We start from the raw sequence: 24,805 nt of genomic DNA, 5'->3' as shown, positions 1-24,805 counted from the left end.
AGAACTTCTCCAACCTGGGGCAAAATCGAGGGGCTGGGAAGGTGGAGGGGCGCTGCGAGAGAGGAGGCTGCACACGCGAGAGGAAGATTTCCTTTCTGATCTTAAAGGGGTCGCTTCAAAGAGAAAAGAAAGGGGATCTCGGCTTGCAGCAGGAGGGATTAAAGTTAGACTAGGAGAGGGACTTTCCATTGAAAGGAAAACGCTAGCCCGGAGGTGAAAGCTTGGAGGGGAGGTCTGGGGTCTGGGCACAGGTCTGGTTTCATTCTGTGGGGGGAGGGGGAAACGAAGATCTTAGAGGGTCCCCGGAGCCTCTGTCTTGATGGCAGTGGGTGGAGGGCTCAGAGAGCGAGGACCATCTGGGACTCAGTAGGAGGAGAAACGGGTGGGGAGCCAGGAATGCTTGTGAAATAGGTTTCTGTTTCTGCTTGCTAAATTCTGGGGATGTAAAGCAGGTGGAAGGCCTGCCAGCGGAGAGTATTCCTTGCTGGTGGAGAGGGGCATGCCTTTGGTGGGGTGGCTTGTTTACAGATGGGTTTGGTTTCTAGTTCCACTGTTGGCAGAGTAATGAAAAGATCTGCCGTAATTGAGGAGATGGAGGTGAGACTGTGCGAAGAACTCGCTAGTTTGGTGTAGCACCAAGATGCCAATACTAGTGAGTGAGGGAGACGGAATATTCACCACACCTGCTGGGCACTCTGCCAGGGGCTGGGGGGCCGCTGGGTAGAGGGAGGAGGGGCCCTGGGCACTGGGGGCGGGGCAAAGCTGGATGATGCCTCTTTGGGGGAGGGGGAGAACTGGGCTCAGGGGACAGGGACAGGGAACTCTGAGGGGGCGCTGAGCAGGGGCCTGGGCCAGAGATCTGTTTCTTTATCCTTAAACCAAACAACTGGCTCCTTCTGCACAGATTGACGCCTGGTCCTCTGGGGACCCTGGGATCATCCTCCCCTCTAAGGGGTCAGCCTAAATCCTCAGTTGCCTCCTCTCCCGGGCAGCCTTTCCCTGGCCTGGATTTCACATTGCCCCTTTCCCTCTTACCTCCCAAAATAACCTCTGGCCTTCCCCCTAACCGTATCCCTTTACACACCACAGGCCTGGCTCAGCTTTCTCAGGGCAAGGCTGGGGTTATAAGGGACCCAGTTGGCTGGGTCTGTCTGCTGTGAACTAACCTCTGTTTTGCTGTTGCTCCAGGAATGACCTCCTACACCCAACCTATGACTGCGTGGTCCCTTTGTGCTCTCTTTGATGTAGCAGGGCCAGCCCAGAAAACAGCTGGTTGTGAGCCCCAGATACCCCCCTCCCCCAGCTGCTCCTCTCCTCCGCACAAGTGGCCGTGGTGGGAGTACATGTGCAGGCCCTGAAGCGAAGAGGATAGGGTAGGGTGGGAGACACAGGGGCTCAACAGGACGCGCTCTCTGGCTTTCCTTCCACTCACTTCTCTCCTAACCGCACATACACAGAACCGGGGCCAAAGCGTCCTTTAAATAGGTGACTTGTCCCTCCCCTCCCCTCGCCTATTCCGCCAGGACCCTGGAACCTAGAACTTGAAGTCAGGATTCCCACAGCCCTACAGAGCAGCCCAACATGTTGGGATTACAAAGAGTTGGACACGACTGAGCGACTGAACATCAAGACATCTAGGCCCTCAGATGCCCCTCACTGAGGCTTGATTTCCACACTTAAAATGGGCAGAATTTTCCCTACGATAGGATTGACTGTCATAGGAGGTAAGGTATCTAGCATGTAGGAGGCTCTGTTAACTGATAACTGCTCAGAGTCAATACCACTGAAGCAACTTCACACACACACACACACACACACACACACCATTACTGTCGTGGTATCTCCTGGCAGACAGCAGAATTAGGGGAGTCACCTTTCCAGGCTCTCATAAGAAGACCCTACATACCCACCCATCACCCAATTTGTTACATGCCCTTCAAACTTAGGTTTAGTGGTGGAAATTCCTATCAAAACCTCACATCCACCCTTCGTGTTCCCTTCTCAAGCTTCAGATTCTCAGACTCCCTTCCCTGGAAGCTTCAGGTCAGGAGAGGGCCCAGAGCGCTCACGCTTTGAAGAGATGGCTGATGGGGGTTGCGTGGGACCAGGGGTCCTGGGAGCAGCCGGTGCTGGGGTGGAGGCAGAGGAGGCGAGAGCGGGAGGGAGGAGAGGCAGCTCCCGCTTCTGGCTCCGGGAGGAGGCTGGGGATGGCGGGGGCAAGTGCTTATGGGGAGCGGGGAGGGGAGTGTGGCTGGCTGCAGCCTTGGGTGCTGGGGTTGCCGCACGAGCTGGAAGGTGTCCGTCTGTGAAGGTGTTGGGTGGTGTTGTTTTGACCTTTCTAATGCCCAGAGCTGGGTGTGTGACTGTGGGTGTCTGTTGCTTGTGGGTGGAAGAAGACAACGTGTGTTGCTCGCACGCGGGGCAGGGGGTTGCCATGCCTGCTCTTGGAGCCCTTTCTAGAATGAGTGAGAGTCAGCGCCTGCCCTGTCCCAGCCCTTCCCCGCTTGCACGTGTCTGTGCAAGGTGTACTTGTGTGTGTGTGTGCAAGCGTTCACGCCCCTGCTGCAGTCCTGGCCCACTGGAGGAGCAGTGGCTGTTCCACGTGGTGTTCTTCTGGGTCCATGAAATATTAAAGGTTACAGGGATGTGGCGGCCACGCGATTACTTTGCACCTCCCACCCTTCCGACTCTCCGGAGCTGGACTCGGGCTTAATGGGGGCTGCTCTTTGTGGCTCTCAGCACTTTCTGCTTTTATTTGTCTATTTTCTTCATTCCTCACTAACCTTCTCCCATGTTAATTCACTAATCCCCACACCCAACCAGGAAGGAGGGTAGAATTATGATCTTTATTTTACTTTTCAAAAGCAAGGGCGTGTAGAGAGGTGATGCTGGGAAGGTCTATCTGGGTTGGGATTTGGGAGGTCAGAGTTCAATTCCTCCCCTTACTTCCAACTCTCTGGGCCATCCTGGAGCAATCACTCGCCCTTCTCCCCAACACACACACATACACACACACACACACTGGGCTTGGTTTCCTCATCTGTAAAGCAAGGAAGATCAGGTGATTGTGCAGGTTTCTTCCTGTTCTAATTTTTGGTCATTCTGAGTTAGGGATGCTCCCATCACGTGGGCGGTCTTCCCAGATAGCTCTGATGGTAAAGAATCCACCTGCAATGCGGGAAACCTGGGTTCGATCCCTGGGTTGGGAAGATCCCCTGGAGAACGACATGGCAACCCACTCTTGTATTCTTGCCTGGAGAATTCCATGGACAGAGGAGCCTGGTGGGCTACAGTCCAATAGGGTTGTAAAGAGTCAGACATGACTGAAGCGACTGAACACACACACTGTCACACAGGCAGGAAGTCTCAGAATTAGGGTTAGAACCCAGGAGTTGGAGCCCTTACCTCTATCTTTGTGTCTCCCTGCTGGCCAGTGTGGCAGGGCGGAATTCCTGCCTGTTGAAAACATGATGCGTGCACACTTGCACACACTCAGCTGAGACTTTACACACCCGTAGGAGTGAGAGCTCTAGCCAAGTGGTCCCCCTGGGAAGCCATATGTTCCCACCAATTTGCTGCAGTTTCTCAAACATCTCTGGAAATTCTTTTGGAATCAGCTCAGAATGTGTGGCATCTGCTCTGTAAATCCTTACTGGGGAGCCAATCTTTCTCCTTTGGGGTGGCTCTGCTCTTCTGGAAACGAGGGAGAGTCTTTAGGGGCTGTGCCTTATGAAGAAGGAGGGGAAGCAGGTGAGGAGCAGAACTGGACCTAGAGCCGAGGTGTGGGCACCCTGTGGTGAGACTGCCTGTTCCCTGGGCTCCAAGCCCCATCTAGAAGGCATCTCCCCAAGAGAAGTTTCCAGAGCTTCTTGTGAGCCCTAGCAGCACCACTGGGGTAGATGTGTGGCCTCTTGGGGGAGGACTCAGAAGGCCCAGCCTCCCCCAGCTGCATGGGTCCTAGCTTGCCTGTGAAAAAGCCCGTCGTTGCAATTCTGCCAGGCTTGGGTGCACACCCCCTTGCAGCTGGCACTCTTGGGAATGGGGCCAGAGCTGGTGATTCAAACCGAGGGATGCTCATTTCCCAAGTGCTTTGCCTCTTCTTGAACCACAAGACTGGTCGAGATGGGAGAGACTTAAAGATCAGCCAAACCCACCCCCTTGAGCTCAAGAGGGGAAACTGAGGCCAAGAGAGAAGCAGCAGCTCTCTCAGGGACTGAAACCCGAGGCCATACTTTCCCCAGATTTGAAGGCTATGGCAGGGCCACAGCCGGACCTGACACAGAGGCATGGACCCCAGGACCTCCTGAGATATGATTTAGCCCTGGGATCATCACCGGTCTAGAAGACCCAATCTCTCGCCTTCTACCTCAACTCTCTAACAGGTTGAATTTGTATTTCCAACCAATTGTTTTCAGGTATTCGTGTGTCCCAGGCATTGTGTTCAGTGCTGGGGATACAGTGGAGCACAGAACAAGTACAGCCTCTGTCCACTGGCGTCTTATGGCCTAGCAGGGCTCCAGGCGGAGTTGGGTGACTAAGTGATTATAAGTGATAGATACTGTAAACTGAAAGTGCAAGGATGAGGTGCAGTCGGGGAAGGAGGAAGGTCAATGTGACCTCTGATTGCTTGGATAACAGTCTCCTGGGTTCAGATCCCAGCTCTGCCACGTTGGGCAAGATGCTTACCCTTCCTGAGCCTCGGTTTCTTCATCTGTAAATAACAGGTATTAATGCCTCTATTATCCTAGTGATGATGGGATGAGGTGATGTCCACAGGAGTGACTAGCTCAGTGCCTGGCACCCATCAAGCTCTTGAGAAATGAACATGAGTAGCAAGGAGGTCACCTTAGTTAGTGTGTTCTCCTTTGATTCCGGAAAAGGCAGGGATAAAGAAATGGGAGCTTCACAGGGCACCCGAAGTCGATGCTCCGTGACAACCTGGAGGGATAGGGTGGGGAGTGAGGTGAGAGGGGGATTCGGGGTGCAGGGCACACCTGTATACCTATGGCCAATTCATACTGGTGTAGGGCAAAAACCATCACAATATTGTAAAGTAATTATCCTCCAATTAAAATAAATTTAAAAAAAAAGAAAAAAAAAAGAAGTGGGGGCTTTGGGAAGGGGTCTGCAGAGCACCCTCTGCCCCTTTTTAGCCAGAGCCTGCTCTCCGCACCCTTGTCTGGTCAGCTGTTCTTGATGGCCAGCTGTGTCCTCATCAGCATGGATGATCACCCTGTCCTGCTAATTAACACCCGCCCTGTTAATGATTAAATCTAATGACTTTGACTTGGGAGTGGGATGGAAAATTCCCCAGCCACAGGACTGGACTGAGGTAGGTTACTACGAGTAGGAGGGATGGGGCGTTGTTGAGGGTGGGTGGTTGGGGAGCAGATGCCTGGTTTCTCCTGGGGCTGCTCAGCAAGAGCAGGATGGAAGGGGTCATTTGAAAGTCACAGCCCATCCTCCTCCCCCACTCCTCCCAGGCTTGGCAGAGGTCACTGGGCCCCAGCCCAAGCCTTGGCATTTCTCTTGCCAGGGGTTGGCCCTTGAATGCGGCTCCAGCCAGAAGAACAGGGGGAGACGGTGTGTTAGTTCGGGCTGCTGTCACGACGTCCCACTAACTGGATGGCTTAAAACAGTAGGGATTTATTCTCTTATGGTTCTGGAGGCTAGGAGCCTGGAATCAAGGTGTCAGCTGGGCCTTGCTGCCTCTGAGGTCTCTCAGAGACAATCCTTCCTTGCCTCGCTCAGCTTCTGATGGCCACAGGCGTTCCTGAGCTGTGGCAACGTAACTCCAGTCTCTCCCTCTTTCTTTACATGGCTTTCTTCCCTCCTGTATGTCTTTCTGCGTCCTCTCCTCTTCCTGTAAAGACATCAGTTGTTGGATTTAGGACCCACCCTAAATCCAGGATAATTTCCCCTCAAGATCCTTAATTAACTACATCTGCAAAGACCCTGGAGAAGGCAATGGCACCCCACTCCAGTACTCTTGCCTGGAAAATCCCATGGACAGAGGAGCCTGGTGGGCTGCAGTCCATGGGGTTGCTAAGAGTCAGACACGACTGAGCGAATTCACTTTCCCTTTTCACTTTCATGCATTGGAGAAGGAAATGGCAACCCATTCCAGTGTTCTTGCCTGGAGAATCCCAGGGACGGCAGAGCCTGGTGGGCTGCTGTCAACAGGGTCGCACAGAGTTGGACACGACTGAAGTGACTTAGCAGCAGCAGCAGCAAAGACTCTATTTCCAAATATGTTCACATTCTGAGGTTCTAGGTAGACATGAACTTTTTTGAGACTCTTCAACCCACGACAGATGGTGAGAGTGCCTGGTGGGGCAGGGAGGTGGTGAGTGCTCCAGGAGGCTGTGCTGGAGCTGGTAAGGGAGATCTCTCCCCTCCCCAAGGAGGAGAGGAAGTGCTCAGGACCCATGGGTGGGGGTGGACTGGCCCTCAAGAAGCCTAGAAAGAAAGGCTACTGATGGTACAGAGACAAAGGGATGGGAGTAGGGGTGCTCTGGACTGCAGGAAAGAAGGCTGAAGGGACTTTGAAGGGGAAACCCTGGGTCCCTGTAATTTAGTCCCGTTGGAGGGGAGAGTGTAACCCCATTACATTATACACTGTACATATTCTATATTACACGTATTTCTGTGTATGTTATATACTATATATTATAGGAAAACCACAACTTGTCCTGTAATAAGAGAATAAAGTTGCATTTTGAATACCTGATGAGTTTGATTTCATGATGCAATCCTTTATACTTTATCGGGCTGGTGGGCAGGGAGAATTTATTTGCTTGCTCCTTGGAGAAAACCCAGGAAAGCCTTTTAACTGTTCTGCTTGCTCTCAGATAAGAGACAGGCTCAATTCAGAAATTACAATGACCACATCAATCAATATATGAACCAAAACCTGAAACTTAAGTGTTCTTTTTTTTTGGCTTGCTATTCTTTTAGTCTTTTTTAAAAAATTGAAGTCCAATTGATTTACAATATTGCATTCGTTTCAGGAGTACAACATAGTGATTCAGTTTTGTTTCTTTTTTTTTGCATATTACATTGTTATAGGTTGTTACAAGATATTAGGTATGATTCTCTGTGCTATACAGTACATCTTTGTTGCTCATCTGTTTTATGTGTAGTAGTATGTGTCTGTTAATCCCATACTTGTAATTTGTCCCTCTCTCCTTTCCTCTCCCCTTTGGTAACCATGAATTTGTTCTCAATGTCTATGAGTCTATTTGTTTTGCATATAGATTGATTTTATTATTTTTTAGATTCCACACGAGTGATGTCATTTAGTATTTGTCATTCTCTGACTCGTTTCACTAAGCATAATATTCTGTTTACCACCTCTCTTCTGTAGCCTGCTGGGCCTTGCTTCAGCTGGCGGCTGTAAAGGGGCCAGCGGCTGGCTTCTCGGCTCCCTCCTCCCCTACCCCCACCCCCCAGCCCTGCCGGGTGCGGGTGGTGCAGAGCAGACAGGAAGGGGTAGGTGAGTCTTTACGTCCTTTGGCGCTCAGCCTCCTCCTCCCTCAGCTGGCAGTGCTCCTGCCCTTCCTCTCGGATGTTCTCTGCTGACCATTCTCGCACGGGTGCTTTCCTGACTCCTCAGAGCTTTGCGAGCAGCCCCGTCCGCCTGTATGTCCTTATCCTGGGAACTTGAGCCTCCTTCCTCAGCTGCTAAGGTCTCTGTGCCCTGAGGAAGCTGTGTTGGAAGCACCCAGCATGGATGTATGTGGACACATCTGTTTCTCTCCCAGGACCGGGAACTCGGTTCTTCCCTGGCCAGGCAAACTCTGGGAGCCCAGGCTGCCACAAGGCACCAGCTTAGCTAGCCTGCTCACAGGCTGATCCCTCGTCCTTGTCTCTCCTTCTAAACTTCTGGAAAGCATCCATGCCCCAGGATACTTCCACCCCCCCCCCCCCCCCCAGGGGCCACATATTCTGTTGTTGGGGAAACCATGCTAGCATCCACTAGGCTTGCTGTAACGGGGTAGGTCCCCTCCCTTTTCCTGGGAGAGAGGGGATGGGGTTCACAGCACAGCTTCCTGCATGCATTTCCTCCTTGCAAAATCCTCCCTTTGTTACTGGATGCAATGGGTCCATTGCTTGGGGTGCTTAGCCAATGAACACATCAAATAATTTTGATTAAAGCAGAAGAATTCATTACTTGTGACAGGTAAGGAGACATGGAGATAGCTCTCAAAATGTCTCCGATAACAGCAGGATCAGGGAAGTTTTAAGCTAAAATGCATGCATATTCATGAAAGGGTGAATGTGATCATCCATGTAGATGTGGAATTCCAGACATGCATGTGCAGTGTGACATGTTCAAACATAGGTTGCATGTTCAAACATGGCGGCAATTCCAGCCCTTGGAGTGGAGATTTTAGCATTAAAATGAGGCACAGGGCACTCTAGGTTGACAAAATCCAGGCAGCTCATTGAGTGAAGTCACGAGGGTCAGCCCAGGTCAGCATCCTCATTCTCTGGGCTCCAGTGAATCTGCTGGTTGAGTGGTTGAGGGGCTTTGGATCCTGCAGAACAGCTCAAGAATGTGCATCAGGTTAATCTTTACCTTTGAAACAGAACTGAGTGCCTTCATTATTGTTATTCAAAAATGTATTTATTTATTTGGCTGTGTCAGGTCTTAGTTGCACCTAGAGGGTTCTTCATGGAGGCATGCAGGATTTTCTGCTGTGGCTTCTCTCTAGTTGTGGTGCCGGGCTCAGTAACTGCCCAGCGGCATGTGAGATCTTAGTTCCCCAGCTGGGGATCAAACCCATGTCTTTTACATTGGAAGGCAGATTCTTAACCACTGGACAACCAAGGAAGTCTCTGAACTGGACGTTTTTAGACTGACTTATTATCTTTCCTATGGTTACTTCTTTTCCTGAAAATGGTTGTTTGTTTCTGCATTCTTTTTCTTTTTAAAATCATTAATTACTGAGACTCATTCTTTCCACCCGAAGACCTAGGAGGTCATAGTTCACCTTTCTGCTCAGCATCAGTAAAGAGAACACAGAAGGGTTCTAAAATGTAGGCTCTGGTTCTTGAGTTTGTCTAGCGCATGTTACAATTTCTCTTACTGCCTGGTATTCCACTTCTGTAAGATATGATATACTCTGGTTTAACCCCATCCCTTCCTGGTAGCTCAGCTGGTAAAGAATCCGCCTGCAATGCGGGAGACCTGGCTTTGATCCCTGGGTTGGGAAGATCCCCTGGAGAAGGGAATGGCTACCCACTCTGGTATTCTGGCCTGGAGAATCCCATGGACTATTCCATGTTGTCCCAAAGAGTCAGACATGACTTAATGACTTGGGCTTCTCTGGTGGCTCAGATGGTAAAGAATCAGCTTGCAATCCCGGAGACCTGGGTTCAGTCCCTGGGTTGGGAAGACTCCCTGGAGGAGGGCATGGCAACCCACTCCAGTGTTCTTGTCTGGAGAATCCCCATGGATGAAGAAGCCTGGCGGGCTACAATTCATGGGGTTGCATAGAGTCAGACACGATTGAGCAACTAAGCACACACACACTTCCTTGTTACTGTCTTGCTAATACCTCCTCTCCCTAAAAGATGCCTTTTTGTATCCTTGATCCTTGTTGTAGCCTTGATCTGGGGGTCAGAAACTAGTTCTTAAACATTTCTTTTGAAATTCTTCATATGATGATTTGAAGTGTCATCTATTGTATCTTGGTGCCCAGTTGAAATTCTGATTTTAGTATTCTGTTACAAAATCATTTGGGACAGTTAAGATTGTGCCTGGAGAAAGGGCCATTAGGTTTTAAGTTCATACTAGCATCTTCTCTGTGTCAGGAAGGAGAGAATACCAAGCACATAGCCCTGAGGTGGAATGGTCACCAGAGAGAAGCAGATCCTGCTTCAAACCTTGTTTTGTTTCTTGGACTCATTGAGGCTGGATTCTTTCATTCAATTCCTGCTCAGGTGCTGGGCCACGTGGAGGGGCTCACTCTTCTGGTATCTCAACTGGTTCTTCAGTGTTGGCCTTGTTTTCCGACTTTCTGCAGTCTAACCACCGTTCTTCCAGTTGAAGGATCAAAGATGTCAGTCTGCATTTGACAGTAGCATCCAGTTGGCAAACACCTGCTCTGTGACGGGCCTAGTCATTAAAGCCACACTTTCTGCCCCAGAGAAGCCTAGCCAGAGCTGCAGGAGACATGATGAAATGCAAAAGAGCAGCTGCTGCTGTAGAGGCAGAAACAAGGGCTTTGTAGCAAATCCACAGACACAGAGAGTAGGCTACCTGTTGCCAGGGGTGGGGGAGGCGAAAATGGATGAAGGGGATCCAAAGGGGCCTTCTTCCAGCTGTGAGATAAACAAGTTCTGGGATGTAACATATGGCATGGTGACTATAGTTCACAATACTGTATTGTGTGTTTGCAAGTTGCTAGGAGAATTGATCTTAGATGTTCTTATCGCACATACTCACATACAATTGTAGCAATGTGAGGTGATGGATGTGCTAACTAAACTTATTGTGGTACTTATTTCATTATATATATATATATCTCAAGTCATTACATTGTACACCTTAAGTGTATACAGTGTTATATGTCAGTTATATCTCAGTGAAGCTGGAAATAGGAAAAGTGAGGGCTTTGGGAGCACTGAGGAAGGGGAAGGAGCTGGAGAAGGCTTCCCGGAGGAGGGGAAATTGGAGCTGGGTTTGTTTAAAGGTGAGTGGACCTTTAGGGTAGAAGAGGCGTGAGATAAGGAGGAGCCAGACTGACAAATCCTGGGAGACAGGGGAGTTGATAGGTGATAAGGGAGGTGGGGGTAGTGGAAACTGGTGGGTCATCAGGGGTGTTTGAGGACTGAGGGGGCACTGGGGCCCAGTGGGGGACTTTTGGAAAGACTCCCATTTTCTGCTGTCACAGAAGCAGAGCTTCCCTTTTCACTCTCCAGCCTCCAGAAGAGGGTCTGAGACTAGATATTGCAAGGGTTTTATTGAACGTGGAAGTTCTCTGAGCAAATGGGGAGATGGGTGCCCTGAGCTTCTCAGAGAAGAAGCGCTTGAAGAATTTGTTGTCATCCAGCCAGGACTAAAGACGACTCTGTTAGGGATGGATGACCTTGCATAACAGGAGAAGTGGGGGCATGGGCTTTGGATGGAGTCAGATTGGCCTTGGAACAAATCCCGATTCTTCCAATACCTGGGTGACCCTGGGCTGATTACTTCTCAAGCTTTTCCCCTAATCTCCAGAATGGGACCGATAAGTCCTCCAAGATAGGGATGCAGCAAGGATTGAATGAGATAATATACATAAAATGTTTAGCACAGTGCCTGGTAAGCATCATTAAATGGCAGCATTTATTATTAGAATGATACTTGCCTTCAGATGTTTCAAAGGTTGTCACGTGGGAACAACCAGCCTGAACTAGTGACGCTGGTGTGAAAGAAAGATTTCAGCTGGCTGGGAGGAAGACTCTCTTGTAAGCAGAGCTGCCCAAACCTGGAAGAAGCTGCATGTGTATAAGGAGATCTCAGTCTCTGGAAGTACCCAGAGGCTGTCTGGGGGCTCCTTACATTAGGCCCAGAGTTGGACCTTTAAGGACTCTTCTTTGGGATCTTAGGTTGTTCTGAAACTGTGCATTGGAGTCTATGAATGGAAGCTTCTGTGTTTCCCCTTGGAGGAGAAGGGCCCCTGGGACAGGGGAGATGGAGCCGACAGTGGAGAGAACCAGTGTCTGTCCTGGTCCTGGGTCAGACACCCAGAAAGAAGCCTTAGCATTCCTGTCTCACTGGGTGAGGGAGTGCAGGCAGGAGGCTCTGTGGAGGTTGTTCTGTCCCCACTCCTGTCTCCCCGTGATTGAACTGCAGATTCTATGTAGGAAGTCTAGAGGGGGATGTTCTTTTTAAGGATCCTTCCCTCACCCCCAGTAAAAGAAAGTCCCGATTCTGGGGTTCCCCTACCTATACAGAGGTTTCCCTGGCGGCTCAGTGGTAAAGAAGTCCCCTGCCAATGCAGGAGATGCAGGTTTGATCCCTGGGTCGGGAAGATCCCCTGGAGTAGGAGATGGTAACCCGCTCCAGTATTCTTGCCTGGGAAATCCCATGGACAGAGGAGCCCGATGGGCTACAGTTCATGGGGTCACAAAGAGATGGACAAGACTTAGAGACTAAACAACAGCAACTATCTGTACATGTGTTGAGAAGCCCTTCTTAAGACGCAACCTCAGGCTTCCGCGCTGCAGAGCCTGTACATTTGATGCTGCACCTTGTTCTCCGGGAAGGTGGTCTCATATCTGCCTTAATCCTGTAGAGGCTGGGAAAGCGAGCACCGGACCTCTGAGCAAAGGCTTCTCAGCCCTTCCCGGGATCTTTTCTTCCCAACCACTCTCAGGGAGGGAGACCGTTATCTGCAGCCCTCTCCCCGTGCCTTTTCCATTAGAGGACTTTGCTCCCTTATTCCCCAAGGGATGGAATTTTGAGTGAACACTCAAAAAACACTCTTGGTTTGTTACCTGTTCTTTCCTGGGAAAGGAGTGGCTAAATTCACCACTCATTCATCCGGTCATTCATTCATTCTGTTCACTCATGAAGTCAATTCAGCCTCATTCGTTGGACTCCAGCTGTTTGCCCAGTTATTATTGTTCAAGGCACCAGGGAGAAAATGGTGAATGCTAATGGTTGACAAGTTCTCAGGCTTCATGGAGCTTACATGTTTCTGAGGTGGAAACCATATACACAAGTAAACAAGCACATAATTAATGTCAGAGCACAGTAAGTGCAATGAGGGAATAAACAGGGCTGGGTGACAAAAGTAACTGGTGGAAAGGGAGATGGGCTGGGCACTGAGTTGGGCAGCTGAGAAAGCTCTCCCTGAGAAGAGATGTTTCAGCTGAGACGTGTAGGATGAGCAGGAGTCAGCAAAGCAAAGAGCAAGAAGAATGGGGTTCTAAGCAGAGGGTGCGGCCATGAGGTGAAAGCGCTGAGCTGCAAAACACTGTGTCCCACGAAGGAGGCCAGCATGGCTGTGCAGTATGGAGTAGGAAAGTGGGGCGGGATGAGGTGGGGGGGCGGATATAGGTGGGAGCATGCAGGCCCAGGGAAAGGGTCTGGATTCTGCCTGAAAGTGCAACTGGAGAACACTTAAGGGTTTAAGCAGCAGACTGGCTGACCTGATTAGGTATATACCTTGAAAATATCACTTGGCGAAATGCTGAAGGGAGGGTGGCTCGGAAGGGGTAAGGGTGGAGGTAGAGGGGTTTAGACAGGAGGCTGTTGCTGACATCTAAGTGATGAATCACGGTGGTGGAACTAAGGAGAAGGTGAGAGAGGGAGGAAGTCAAGATATATCCTGGAGATAGAATTCAAAGCCTTATTGATGTGAGGACTGAAGAAAAAGCACGGATCAAAACTGACTCAGGTTTTTGGCTTGAATAATTGATTATATGGAGGTTATATTTAGTGAGCTAGCAAGATGAAGTGGACAGGTATATTAAGATACTAGTTCAGATGCAGTACTAAGGTCATAATACTGCAGCTTTAACAAAAGTTAAACGGGTAGTGTGGTGGCTCTGCAATAGTCAACATCCAGGCTCTTTCTGTCTCGCAACTTTTCCTTTTTTCAATTTGTCCGTACGAGGTCTTAGTTGCCGCATGCAGGATCTTTAGTTGTGGCATGTGGGATCTAGCTCCCTGACCAGTGATCAAACCTGAGCCCCCTGCATTGGGAGTTCTGAGTCTTAACTGCTGGACCGCCAGGGAAGTCTCTGCTACCATTTTTTTTAAATGTGGCTTCTACTTAGTGGTTTATGATGGCTGCTCCAATGCCCACCCCTCATCTCATTCCAGTCATTGCGAAGCGGAGAAGAGAGAAGGGGAGGACACACTCCTCCTTTGTCAAGGACCTCGCCCATAATTGCCTTTGTCATATTTGCTTATACCCTACTGGCCACAGTCTAGTCACAGGGTCACATCTAGCTGCAAGGAAGTCTGGGAAATGTAGTCATTAGCTACATGGAAATCATGGCAGAATCAGTAGATTGGAGGTCTGGACAAGGTGAATGCACGTGGACTTCTCAGGAGGTTGTAGGTGGAGCGTGGGATTCTTGAACTGGAGATTTCTCAGAGCCTGTGAATGTCTGAGATTATGTGGCAAAGGGGAAATAAGGATTTAGATGGAATTAAGGTTGCTGATCAACTGGCTTTAAAACAGTGAAATTATCCCAGATTATCTGAGTCGATCCAGTGAAATCATAAAGCACCTTAGTGTGGAAGAGGGATTCAGAACAGAGAAACAGACTGATAGCAAAGTGAGAACTTGGCTGGATGTTGCTGGGTTTGAAAGTGAGAGAATGAGGCCATGACCCAGGGAATGTGGGTGACCTCCAGAAGCTGGACATAAAAGTGGATTCTCCCCTGGAGACTTCAAAAAAGAATGTGGCTCTGCTGACATCTTGGTTTTAGCCTAAGTGAGACCCATCTTGCACCTCTGAACTCCAGAATTACAAGATGATAAATTCGTGTTGTTTTAAGCCAGTACATTTGTGGTCATTTGTAATTAGAAAACGAATACAGCTCCCTCACACCATACACAAAAATGAACTCAAAGTGACTTAAAGGTCTAAATATATAAGATTACCCCGTAAAACACCTAGAAGAGAACTCAGCAAAACTTTCTCTGACATAAATTGTACCAGTGTTTTCTCAGATCAGTCTCCCAAAGCCATAGAAGATAAATCAAAACCAAAATAAAACCAAAAACAAACACCCCAAGACCAAATGGCACCTAATCAAACTTATAAATTTTTCCACAGCAAAGGAAACCATAAACAAAACGAAAACCTAACGTACAAAATGGAGAAAACATCTGCAAGTGATTGGCCGACGAAGGCTCAACTTCCAAGATATACAAACGATTCCTACAACTCAATAACAAAAAAGTTCAGCAACCCAACCGGAAGATGAGCAGAAGATCTAAATAGAGATTTCTCCAAAGAAGACATACAGAAGGCCAATAGGCACATGGGAAGATGCTCACCATCACTAATTATTTGAGAAATGCAAATCAAAACTACAATGAAGTATCACCTCACACCAGTCAGAATGGCCATCATCTGCAAATAACAAATGCTGGAGAAGGTGTGACAAAAAGGGAACCCTCCTACACTGTTGGTAGGAATGTAAATTGGTGCAATCACTATGGAAAATTGCATGGAGATTCCTTGAGAAACTAAAAATAGAGCTACCATACCATCCAGCAGCCCCACTGTCAGGCATACATCCAGAGGAAACTCTAATTTGAAAAAATATATGCACCCCAGTGTTCATAACAGTGCTATTCACAATAGCCAAGACATGGAAGCAGTCTAAATGTCCACCAACAGGTGAATGGATGAAGACGATGTGGTACACACACACAGCGAATATTATCCAGCCATGAAAAAGAATGAGATAATGCCAGTTCAGCAGCATGGATGGACCTCGCGAGATAAGTCAGAAGGAGGAGGACAAATACCGTATGGTATCACTTATATGTGGAACCTGAATTAGGATATGAATGGACTTACTTACAAAACAGAAACAGACTCTCAGACATAAAAAAGCAAACTTATGATTACTAAGAGGAAAGTGGGTAGGGGAGGGATAAATTAGGAGTTTGGGGTTAGCAGATGCATGCTATATAAAACAGATACACAACAAAGTCTACTGTATAAGGACAGGGGACTATATTCAACATCCTTTGATAAACTGTTATGGAAAGGAATATGAAAAAGAACAATATATGTATGTATATCAGTCAGTTCAGTTCAGTTCAGTCACTCAGTCGTGTCTGACTCTTTGCGACCCCATAAACTACAGCACACCAGGCCTCCCTGTCGATTACCAACTCCCAGAGCCTACCCAAACTCATGTCCATTGAGTCAGTGATGCCATCCAACCATCTCATCCTCTGTCGTCCATTTCTCCTCCTGTCCTCAATCTTTCCCAGCATCAAGGTCTTTTCTTTTCTTTTAAAAAATTTTTATTTATTTTAATTGGAGGCTAATTACTTTACAATATTGCAGCGGTTTTGTCATACATTGACATGAATCAGCCATGGGTGTACATGTGTTCCCCATCCTGAACCCCCCTCCCACCTCCCTCCCCATCCTATCCCCCTGGGTCATCCCAGTGCACCAGCTCTGAGCACCCTGTCTCATGCATTGAACCTGGACTGGTGATCTGTTTCACATATGATAACACACATGTTTCAGTGCTGTTCTCTCAAATGAGTCAGCTCTTCACATCAGGTGGCCAAAGCACTGGAGTTTCCACTTCAACATCAGTCCTTCCAATGAACACCCAGGACTGATCTCCTTTTAGAATGGACTGGTTGGATCTCCTTGCAGTCCAAGGGACTCTCAAGAGTTTTCTCCAACACCACAGTTCAAAAGCATCAATTCTTTGGCACTCAGCCTTCTTCACAGTCCAACTCTCACATCCATACATGACCACTGGAAAAACCATAGCCTTGACTAGACGGAACTTTGTTGGCAAAGTAATGTCTCTGCTTTTGAACATGTTGTCTAGGTTGGTCATAACTTTTCTTCCAAGGAGTAAGCATCTTTTAATTTCATGGCTGCAGTCACCATCTGCAGTGATTTTGGAGCCCCCCAAAATAAAGTGACACTGTTTCCACTGTTTCCCCATCTATTTGCCATGAAATGATGGGACTGGATGCCATGATCTTCGTTTTCTGAATGTTGAGCTTTAAGCCAAGTTTTCACTCTCCTCTTTCACTTTCATCAAGAGGCTCTTTAGTTCCTCCTCACTTTCTGCCATAAGGGTGGTGTCATCTGCATATCTGAGGTTACTGATATTTCTCCCAGCAATCTTGATTCCAGCTTGTGCTTCTTCCAGCCCAGCGTTTCTCATGATGTACTCTGCATAGAAGTTCAATAAGCAAGGTGACAATATACAGCCTTGACATACTCCTTTTCCTATTTGGAACCAGTCTGTTGTTCCATGTCCAGTTCTAACTGTTGCTTCCTGACCTGCATACAGGTTTCTCAAGAGGCAGGTCAGGTGGTCTGGTGTTCCCATCTCTTTCAGAATTTTCCAGTTTACTGTGATCCACACAATCAAAGGCTTTGGCATAGTCAATAAAGCAGAAATAGATGTTTTTCTGGAACTCTCTTGCTTTTTCAGTAATCCAGCAGATGTTGGCAATTTAATCTCTGGTTCCTCTGCCTTTTCTTAAACTAGTTTGAACATCTGGGAGGTCACAGTTCATATACTGCTGAAGCCTGACTTGGAGAATTTTGAGTATTACTTTATTAGCATGTGAGATAAGTGCAATTGTGTGTTAGTTTGAGCATTCTTTGGCATTTCCTTTCTTTGGGATTGGAATGAAAACTGACCTTTTCCAGTCCTGTGGCCACTGCTGAGTTTTCCAAATTTGCTGGCATATTGAGTGCAGCACTTTCACAGCATCATCCTTCAGGATTTGAAATAGCTCAACTGGAATTCCATCACCTGCACTAGCTTTGTTCGTAGTGATGCTAAGGCCCACTTGACTTCACATTCCAGGATGTCTGGCTCTAGGTGAGTGATCACACCATCGTGATTAACTGGGTCATGAAGATCTTTTTTGTACAGTTCTGTGTATTCTTGCCACCTCTTCTTAATATCTTCTATTTCTGTCAGGTCCATACCATTTCTGTCCTTTATTGAGCTCATCTTTGGATGAAATGTTCCCTTGGAATCTCTAATTTTCTTGAAGAGATCTCTAGTCTTTCCCATTCTATTGTTTTCCTCTATTTCTTAGCACTGATCACTGAGGAAGGCTTTCTTATCTCTCCTTGCTATTCTTTGGAACTCTGCATTCAAATGGGTATATCTTTCCTTTTCTCCTTTGCTTTTTGCTTCTCTTCTTTTCACAGCTATTTGTAAGGCCTCCCCAGACAGCCATTTGTCTTTTTGCAGTTCTTTTTCTTGTGGATGGTCTTGATCACTGCCTCCTGTACAATGTCACGAACCTCCATCCATAGTTCTTCAGGCACTCTGTCAGATCTAATCCCTTGAATCTGTTTCTAACTTCCATTGTATAATCATAAGGGATTTGATTTAGGTCATACATGAATGGTCTAGTGGTTTTCCCTACTTTCTTCAATTTAAGTCTGAATTTGGCAATAAGAAGTTCATGATCTGAGCCACAGTCAGCTCCTGGTCTTGTTTTTGCTGACTGTACAGAGCTTCTCCATCTTTGGCTGCAAGGAATATAACCAATCTGATTTCAGTGTTGACCATCTGGTGATGTCCATGTGTAGAGTCTTCTCTTGTGCTTTTGGAAGAGGGTGTTTGCTATGACCACCAGTGCGTTCTCTTGGCAAAACTCTATTAGCCTTTGCCCTGCTTCATTCTGTACTTTGAGGCCAAATTTGCCTGTTACTGCAGGTATCTCTTGACTTCCTACTTTTGCATTCAAGTACCCTATGATGAAAGGGACATCTATTTGGGGTGTTAGTTCTAGAAGATCTTGTAGGTCTTCATAGAATCATTCAACTTCAGCTTCTTCAGCATTACTAGTCAGGGCAGAGACTTGGATTGCCGTGATATTGAATGGTTTGCCTTGGAAATGAACAGAGATCTTCCTGTTGTTTTTGAGGTTGCATCTAAGTACTGCATTTCGGACTCTTTTGTTGACTATGATGGCTACTCCATTTCTTCTAAGGGAGTCTTGCCCACAGTAGTAGATATAATGGTCATCTGAGTTAAACTCACCCATTCCAGTCCATTTTAGTTTGCTGATTCCTAAAATGTTGACGTTCACTCTTGCCATCTCCTGTTTGACCATGTCCAGTTTGCCTTGGTTCATGGACCTAATATTCCAGGTTCCTATGCAATATTGCTTTTTACAGCATCGGACCTTGGTTCTATCACCAGTCACATTGACAACTGGGTATTGTTTTTGCTTTGGCTCCATCCCTTCATTCTTTCTGGAGTTATTTCTCCACTGATCTCCAGTAGCATATCGGGCACCTACCGACCTGGGGAGTTCATCTTTCAGTATCCTGTCTTTTTGCCTTTTCATACCATTTAAGGGATTCTCAAGGCAAGAATACTGAAGTGGTTTGCCATTTCCTTCTCCAGTGGATCACATTCTGTCAGACCTCTCCACCATGACCATCCATCTTTGGTGGCCCCTCACAGCATGGCCTAGTTTCAGTGAGTTAGACAAGGCTGTGGTGCATGTGATCAGATTGGCTAATTTTCTGAAATTGTGGTTTCAGTCTGTCTGCCCTCTGATGCCCTCTCTCAGAGCCTACCGTCTTACTTGGGTTTCTCTTACCTTGGATGTGGGGTATCTCTTCACAGCTGCTCCAGCAAAGTGCAGCCACTGTATATGTATGTATACATGTACCTCCATCTAATCAAGGCTATGGTTTTTCCAGTGGTCATGTATCGATGTGAGAGTTGGACTGTGAAGAAAGCTGAGCACCAAAGAATTGATGCTTTTGAACTGTGGTGTTGGAGAAGACTCTTGAGAGTCCCTTGGACTGCAAGGAAATCCAACCAGTCCATCCTAAAGGAGATCAGTCCTGGATGTTCATTGGAAGGACTGATGCTGAAGCTGAAACTCCAATACTTTGGCCACTTGATGCGAAGAGTTGACTCACTGGAAAAGACTCTGATGCTGGGAGGGATTGGGGGCAGGAGAAGGGGATGACAGAGGATGAGATGGCTGGATGGCATCACTGACTCGATGGACATGAGTTTGGGTAAACTCTGAGAGGTGGTGATGGACAGGGAGGCCTGGCGTGCTGCGATTCATGGAGTCGCAAACAGTCGGATATGACTGAGTGACTGAACTGAACTGATGTACGTACATACCTATATATATAAAACTGAATCACTTTGCTGCACACTGGAAACTAACACAGCATTGTAAATCAACTATGCTTCAACAAAAAAGAGAAAACTAATACAAGATGAAAAACTTTTTCTCTCGGTACCTGTGGGATGAGACTCTATGGCAGCTGGTACGGCAGAACATTTCTCAGGCCATGTTTCACCCAGGAGTGGAGTTGATGCGTAAATAGGAACGTTCCTGAATAGCACTGTCTCTTTCTCTGCTGCTGCTGCTCCTAAGCTCCTTCAGTCGTGTCCGACTCTGTGCGACCCCATAGATGGCAGCCCACCAGGCTCCCCCTTCCCTGGGATTCTCCAGGCAAGAACACTGGAGTGGGTTGCCATTTCCTGCTGCCCTCTCCTAATGCAAACATACACACTTGGATAGGCTTCCCCGCCCCGCCTATCCCCTGAGAATGTCTGCTCTTTCCCTCTCTGTGCAGGGGCTTAGGCAGGCAGGAAGGAGAGGAGGCCCTTTTCAGTCTCCTGTCTCAATTGTACTTTCCAGCTCATCTGGCCAGGGAGGGCAGAGTGCTGTTGTCTGGCACTGGAACGGTCATTAATAAAACTGATACTTTGTCTCCCTTCTGCCCTCTGTTCTCTGGGTGCTTTCTCCACAGACCAGATTCAGAGTGGGGAGGGATGACAACATGCTGGGCTTTCCTATGGCCCTGATGGTAAAATCAAGGACTGGCCTTTGGAGACCCAGTACCTGCGTGTTTGTGTGTTCAGTCACGTCAGTCGTGTCCGACTCTTGGCGACCCTATGGACTCTGCAGCCCGCCAGGCTCCTCTGTCCACGGGATTCTCCAGGCGAGAATACTGGAGAGGGCTGCCATGGCCTCCTTCAGGGGATCTTCCCAACCCAGGGGTCAAACTCCCATCTCTTCAGTCTCCTTCATTGCAAGCGGATTCTTTACAACTGAGCCACCGGGGAAGCCTGTGAGGACCCAGTACAGTGGATTTAAAAAGGCAACAGGCTCTGAAGTTACATCTGGCCTGCAGCTTTATAGGTACAGTTGAAGCTGGAAAGAAATTATCACAGTTCCATGTGGGCACAGAGCACAAAACTTAATTTTACTTCAGATTATTTGTGCTCATCTTTAGTAGGAGCATGAGTAAGTGATGCTTAATTGAGTGTCCCAGATCCTGATTATCTATGCTATTGTTAATTTCACTTAGGGTCACAGAAGGAACCATGGAGGGGTTTTGCTTATGGCCTGTCCCCAGGTTCCTAGAATTATTTCCTGCTACACAGTTTCAAGTTGGCTTGGAGTTGTACCTTTATTAAGTTGGCCCTGTGTATTCAGACGTTGTGCAACTTGCTGTGGGATTAACCACAGAGGTGTGGTGGACCTCATATTGATAAAAAGACCAGGACCCCCCATATGGAGAAAATGCCAATGTGTGTGAAAGTGGAAAAAAACTCAATTTGGAATGATCACAAAATGAAAGATAAGAGAGAAATGAACAAATCTTGTACCTGGAACATTCTGTCTCTAGAAATCAGACTTATTCAGGAAATCAAGCAGGCGTGGGGTCCATGTGAGATACAAGTGTTGGTCTCGTAGTGAGAAAAGTCAGCAAGTAAGGGGAAGGAGAAAAAGAAGGAAGTTCTATTGCTCAAACTAGGGGAAAAGAAGATTTTCTTGAGAAAAATGTTGAGTTTTTAGAGAGTATGCTTGGGATGTATGAAGAGAAAAAGGAAATATTTTCACACCTCAATGATTTTAAGGGCAGAACTAGAAAGGAGCACAATATTCGTTTCTAGATGATGAAGGACTAAGGGGCAGATTTGACAATGCAAAGTGGAGTGAGGCCGCTAGAGGGAGCATGGACCCAGGGAACTAGTGTAGACAGTTGCCCAGCAAGAGGGAGGAAAGGACCAGGTGGTTTGGTGGGAGCAGTGTGAGTGTCATTAGGTAGATAACTTTTAAACAGCCATGGCTATTTGAGTGGTGTGTGTATTGCCCATGCCCACACCTAGGAATCTGTGGCGTCAGGACACATAGTCACTGAGAAGATGAAACATACACGAAGGGGAATTAATCAGGAAAGAAATAGATGTAGTCACATCTGAGTTAAATTGGAACTACCGGCAGAATTATTTTAAATTTCTGTGTATTGCAGGATGACAAAATGTCTTAAGTGCCCCTCTTTGAGAGAAGACATAGTAGGCATGCCCTCATCCCGCTATGGCAAAATTAACACCCAAATCAATCCTCCATTGTGTTGCAGAGAAAAGCCAATTCTGACTCCAGGTTGGAACTGTTTCTTTAACTTGCTTTCCATTGCTTTTGTTATTATAATCATACATAATGGTCTGCCTCAGAATCCAGCCACTCTGCCTGGCTGTTAAAGTAAAGTGCCTTTGTTCAGAACCCTGTCTACCTGTAGATGGCAGGAAGGAAGAAACTAACTCATCCCTCTCCCCTCCCCACACCCTCCTCTTGCCATTCTAGGAGATATTTACAAGATTAATGGCCTTTATATGGAGAAGGCAATGGCAACCCACTCTAGTACTCTTGCCTGGAAAATCCCATGGATGGAGGAGCCTGGTGGGCTACAGTCCATGGGGTCGCAAAGAGTCGGACACGACTGAGCGACTTCACTTTCACTTTTCACTTTCATGCATTGGAGAAGGAAATGGCAACCTACTCCAGTGTTCTTGCCTGGAGACTCCTAGGGACAAAGGAGCCTGTTGGGCTGCCGTCTATGGGGTCACACAGTTGGACACGACTGACACGACTTAGCAGCAGCAGCAGCATGGTTTGTTTCCTCACTTCCCCCCATCTCTGGGGGTTCAAAAGAACCTGGCATTCAGACCCCGATAAGGTGGTTATTTTGAGACATTAGTCTGCCGTCTTCTTGGTGAACTGACTCAACGCCTTGTCTCCGATTCATTGGCCTGTCATGTGGCTAGCAGAGAGAGCTTGGACTTGGTAACAGTTGGAGGTTTCTCTCGGTTGGAGTTTAAATTCACATGTTGGGAAAGAGATGGCATAGACTGAGAGCATCCTGGTGGGGTGCTACTTTCTCAGGTACCACTGAGTTTCTCCAACGTGCGGTGCAAGCATTGGCAACTTGATTGGCTGAGCTCAGTGCCCCCACCTGTCAGGAGGAAACTGTCGTGGAGATGCCTGGCCATCACCTCTTGTGTTCCAACTGCATTCTGTCCTGACTGAGTAAGCTAGCTTTCTGCCCCTGTTCTGCCATGAGCTGCCCACTGAAGACCACATTCAGGAGGAGCACTGACCAGACAGGCTCTTCCCCAAGCAGCAGGTGCAGCAGCACTAGAGAGCCTCTGTGCACTCATTAGGCATTTCCACAGTATCGTTCTCTTGCACCCTGAACTCTCACTAAGAGTTTCTTGGCCTCCACCTTAGCCCTGAAAAAACCCCTACAAATAGCCATGCACTAGATTTTGGACACCTAATGGCCCTGATGTCTGAACTCAGGAAAACACATTTATCAACTTATTAAATGATGTGATACAAGATACTGATGAACAGCCAGGTGGAGAGATACACAGGGCAAGGTCTGGGAGGGTCCGTGGTAGGAGCTTCTGTCCCCATGGAGTTGAGCTGCACACCCTCCTGGTCCGTGGATGTGTTCCCAACCTGGAAATTCTCTGAATCCAGCACTATCGGGATTTTATGGAGGCTTCTTCACATAGGCATGATCAATTATTAACTCCATTTCCAGGCCCTGCCCTCACTCTGGACAAGTAGGGGGAGGGGCTGAAAATTCCCAGCTTCTAACCATGGTTTGCCATCCAGGAGCTCACCCAGAGATGCTTCAATACAACAAAAGATGTTCCTAGTGCCCTTATCACTTAGGAATATACAAGGGTTTTAGGGGCCTGTAATAGATGTGGCCGAAGACCAAATGTTAGAATAAGAGATGCTCCTAAATGTGCTCATCACTTAGGAAGTTATGAGGGTTTTAGGAGCTCTATGCCAAGAACAAGCTCTATTATCTCACGTCTCCCTTCCTGTCATCCTATCTGTCCTGGAGTGAAGAGTCTTCTCTCCAGTTGCAAGAAAAAAGAGGTGTATTACTTTATATTCCCATGCTCTTTCCCCCACAATGAGTTCCATATGCCTTGACAGTGAAAACTGGCTGCAGTTGAGGGAGACTGGCACACGTTTGTAGATGAATCTGGCACGTAGGAAGCACTTGGTGGATGTTTGTTGTGTGTGTAGATGGAGTCGCCCACCCTGAGTTGAAGCAGAAGTCTTGGCAGATGAGGGTATAGATGAGGAAGAAAAGTGAAGAAGGAATGAGAAGGCACTGGATGGGGCCTGGGAGCACAGCATGCAGTCACAGAATGTGCAGGGACCTGAACCTGGAGCTTGGAGAACCAGGACAGAGCAGCAGCTCCCTGAGAAGAACATTCTAGAATCTTCTGTCCAGTTCTGCAGACAGAGTGAAGAGCATCAGGACTGTGAAACAGGCACAAGTTTCACTGGGCTCAGTGGGCTTTGGGAGAGCAGTTGCTGCAGGCTGGTGGATGGGCAAGGTAGACTGCAGGCCAGTGAGGTGGGCATGGTGGGTGAGGGAGCCTGGGGGCAGTGGTGTGTGAGGTGGAGGGGCAGCTGGAGAGAAGGGCCAAGACTTCACAAAGAATATTTTGGGATGTGGAGACTTGAACACATTTGTAAACTAAGGAGGAAGTAAGTAAGTAAGTAAGTGTGTGTTAGTTGCTCAATCATGTCCGACTCTTTGCAACCCCATGGATTATAGCCTGCCAGGCTCCTCTGTCCATGAGGATTCTCCAGGCAAGAGTACTGGAGTGGGTTGCCATGCCCACCTCCAGGGGATCTTCCCCACCCAGGGACTGAACCCAGGCCTCCTGCATTGCGGACAGATTCTTTATTGAGGGAACCATCAGAGAAGCCGGTGGTGGTGGAGGAGGAGTTTAAAATCAAAGGAATGGGGT

The 24,805-nt window shown here is 47.8% G+C and overlaps 1 protein-coding gene across 1 annotated transcript in view; it reads right to left on the bottom strand.

The window, feature by feature from the left end:
* The window catches only part of METAP2 (methionyl aminopeptidase 2), a 492,318-nt gene that overhangs the window by 128,605 nt on the left and 338,908 nt on the right, over positions 1 to 24,805 (bottom strand). The window lies entirely within an intron of this gene.

The sequence above is a fragment of the Budorcas taxicolor genome, chromosome 5 (assembly GCF_023091745.1).
Source record: "Budorcas taxicolor isolate Tak-1 chromosome 5, Takin1.1, whole genome shotgun sequence".
Taxonomy (NCBI): Eukaryota; Metazoa; Chordata; class Mammalia; order Artiodactyla; family Bovidae; genus Budorcas; species Budorcas taxicolor.
This window is presented reverse-complemented; position numbering and strand designations above follow the sequence as displayed.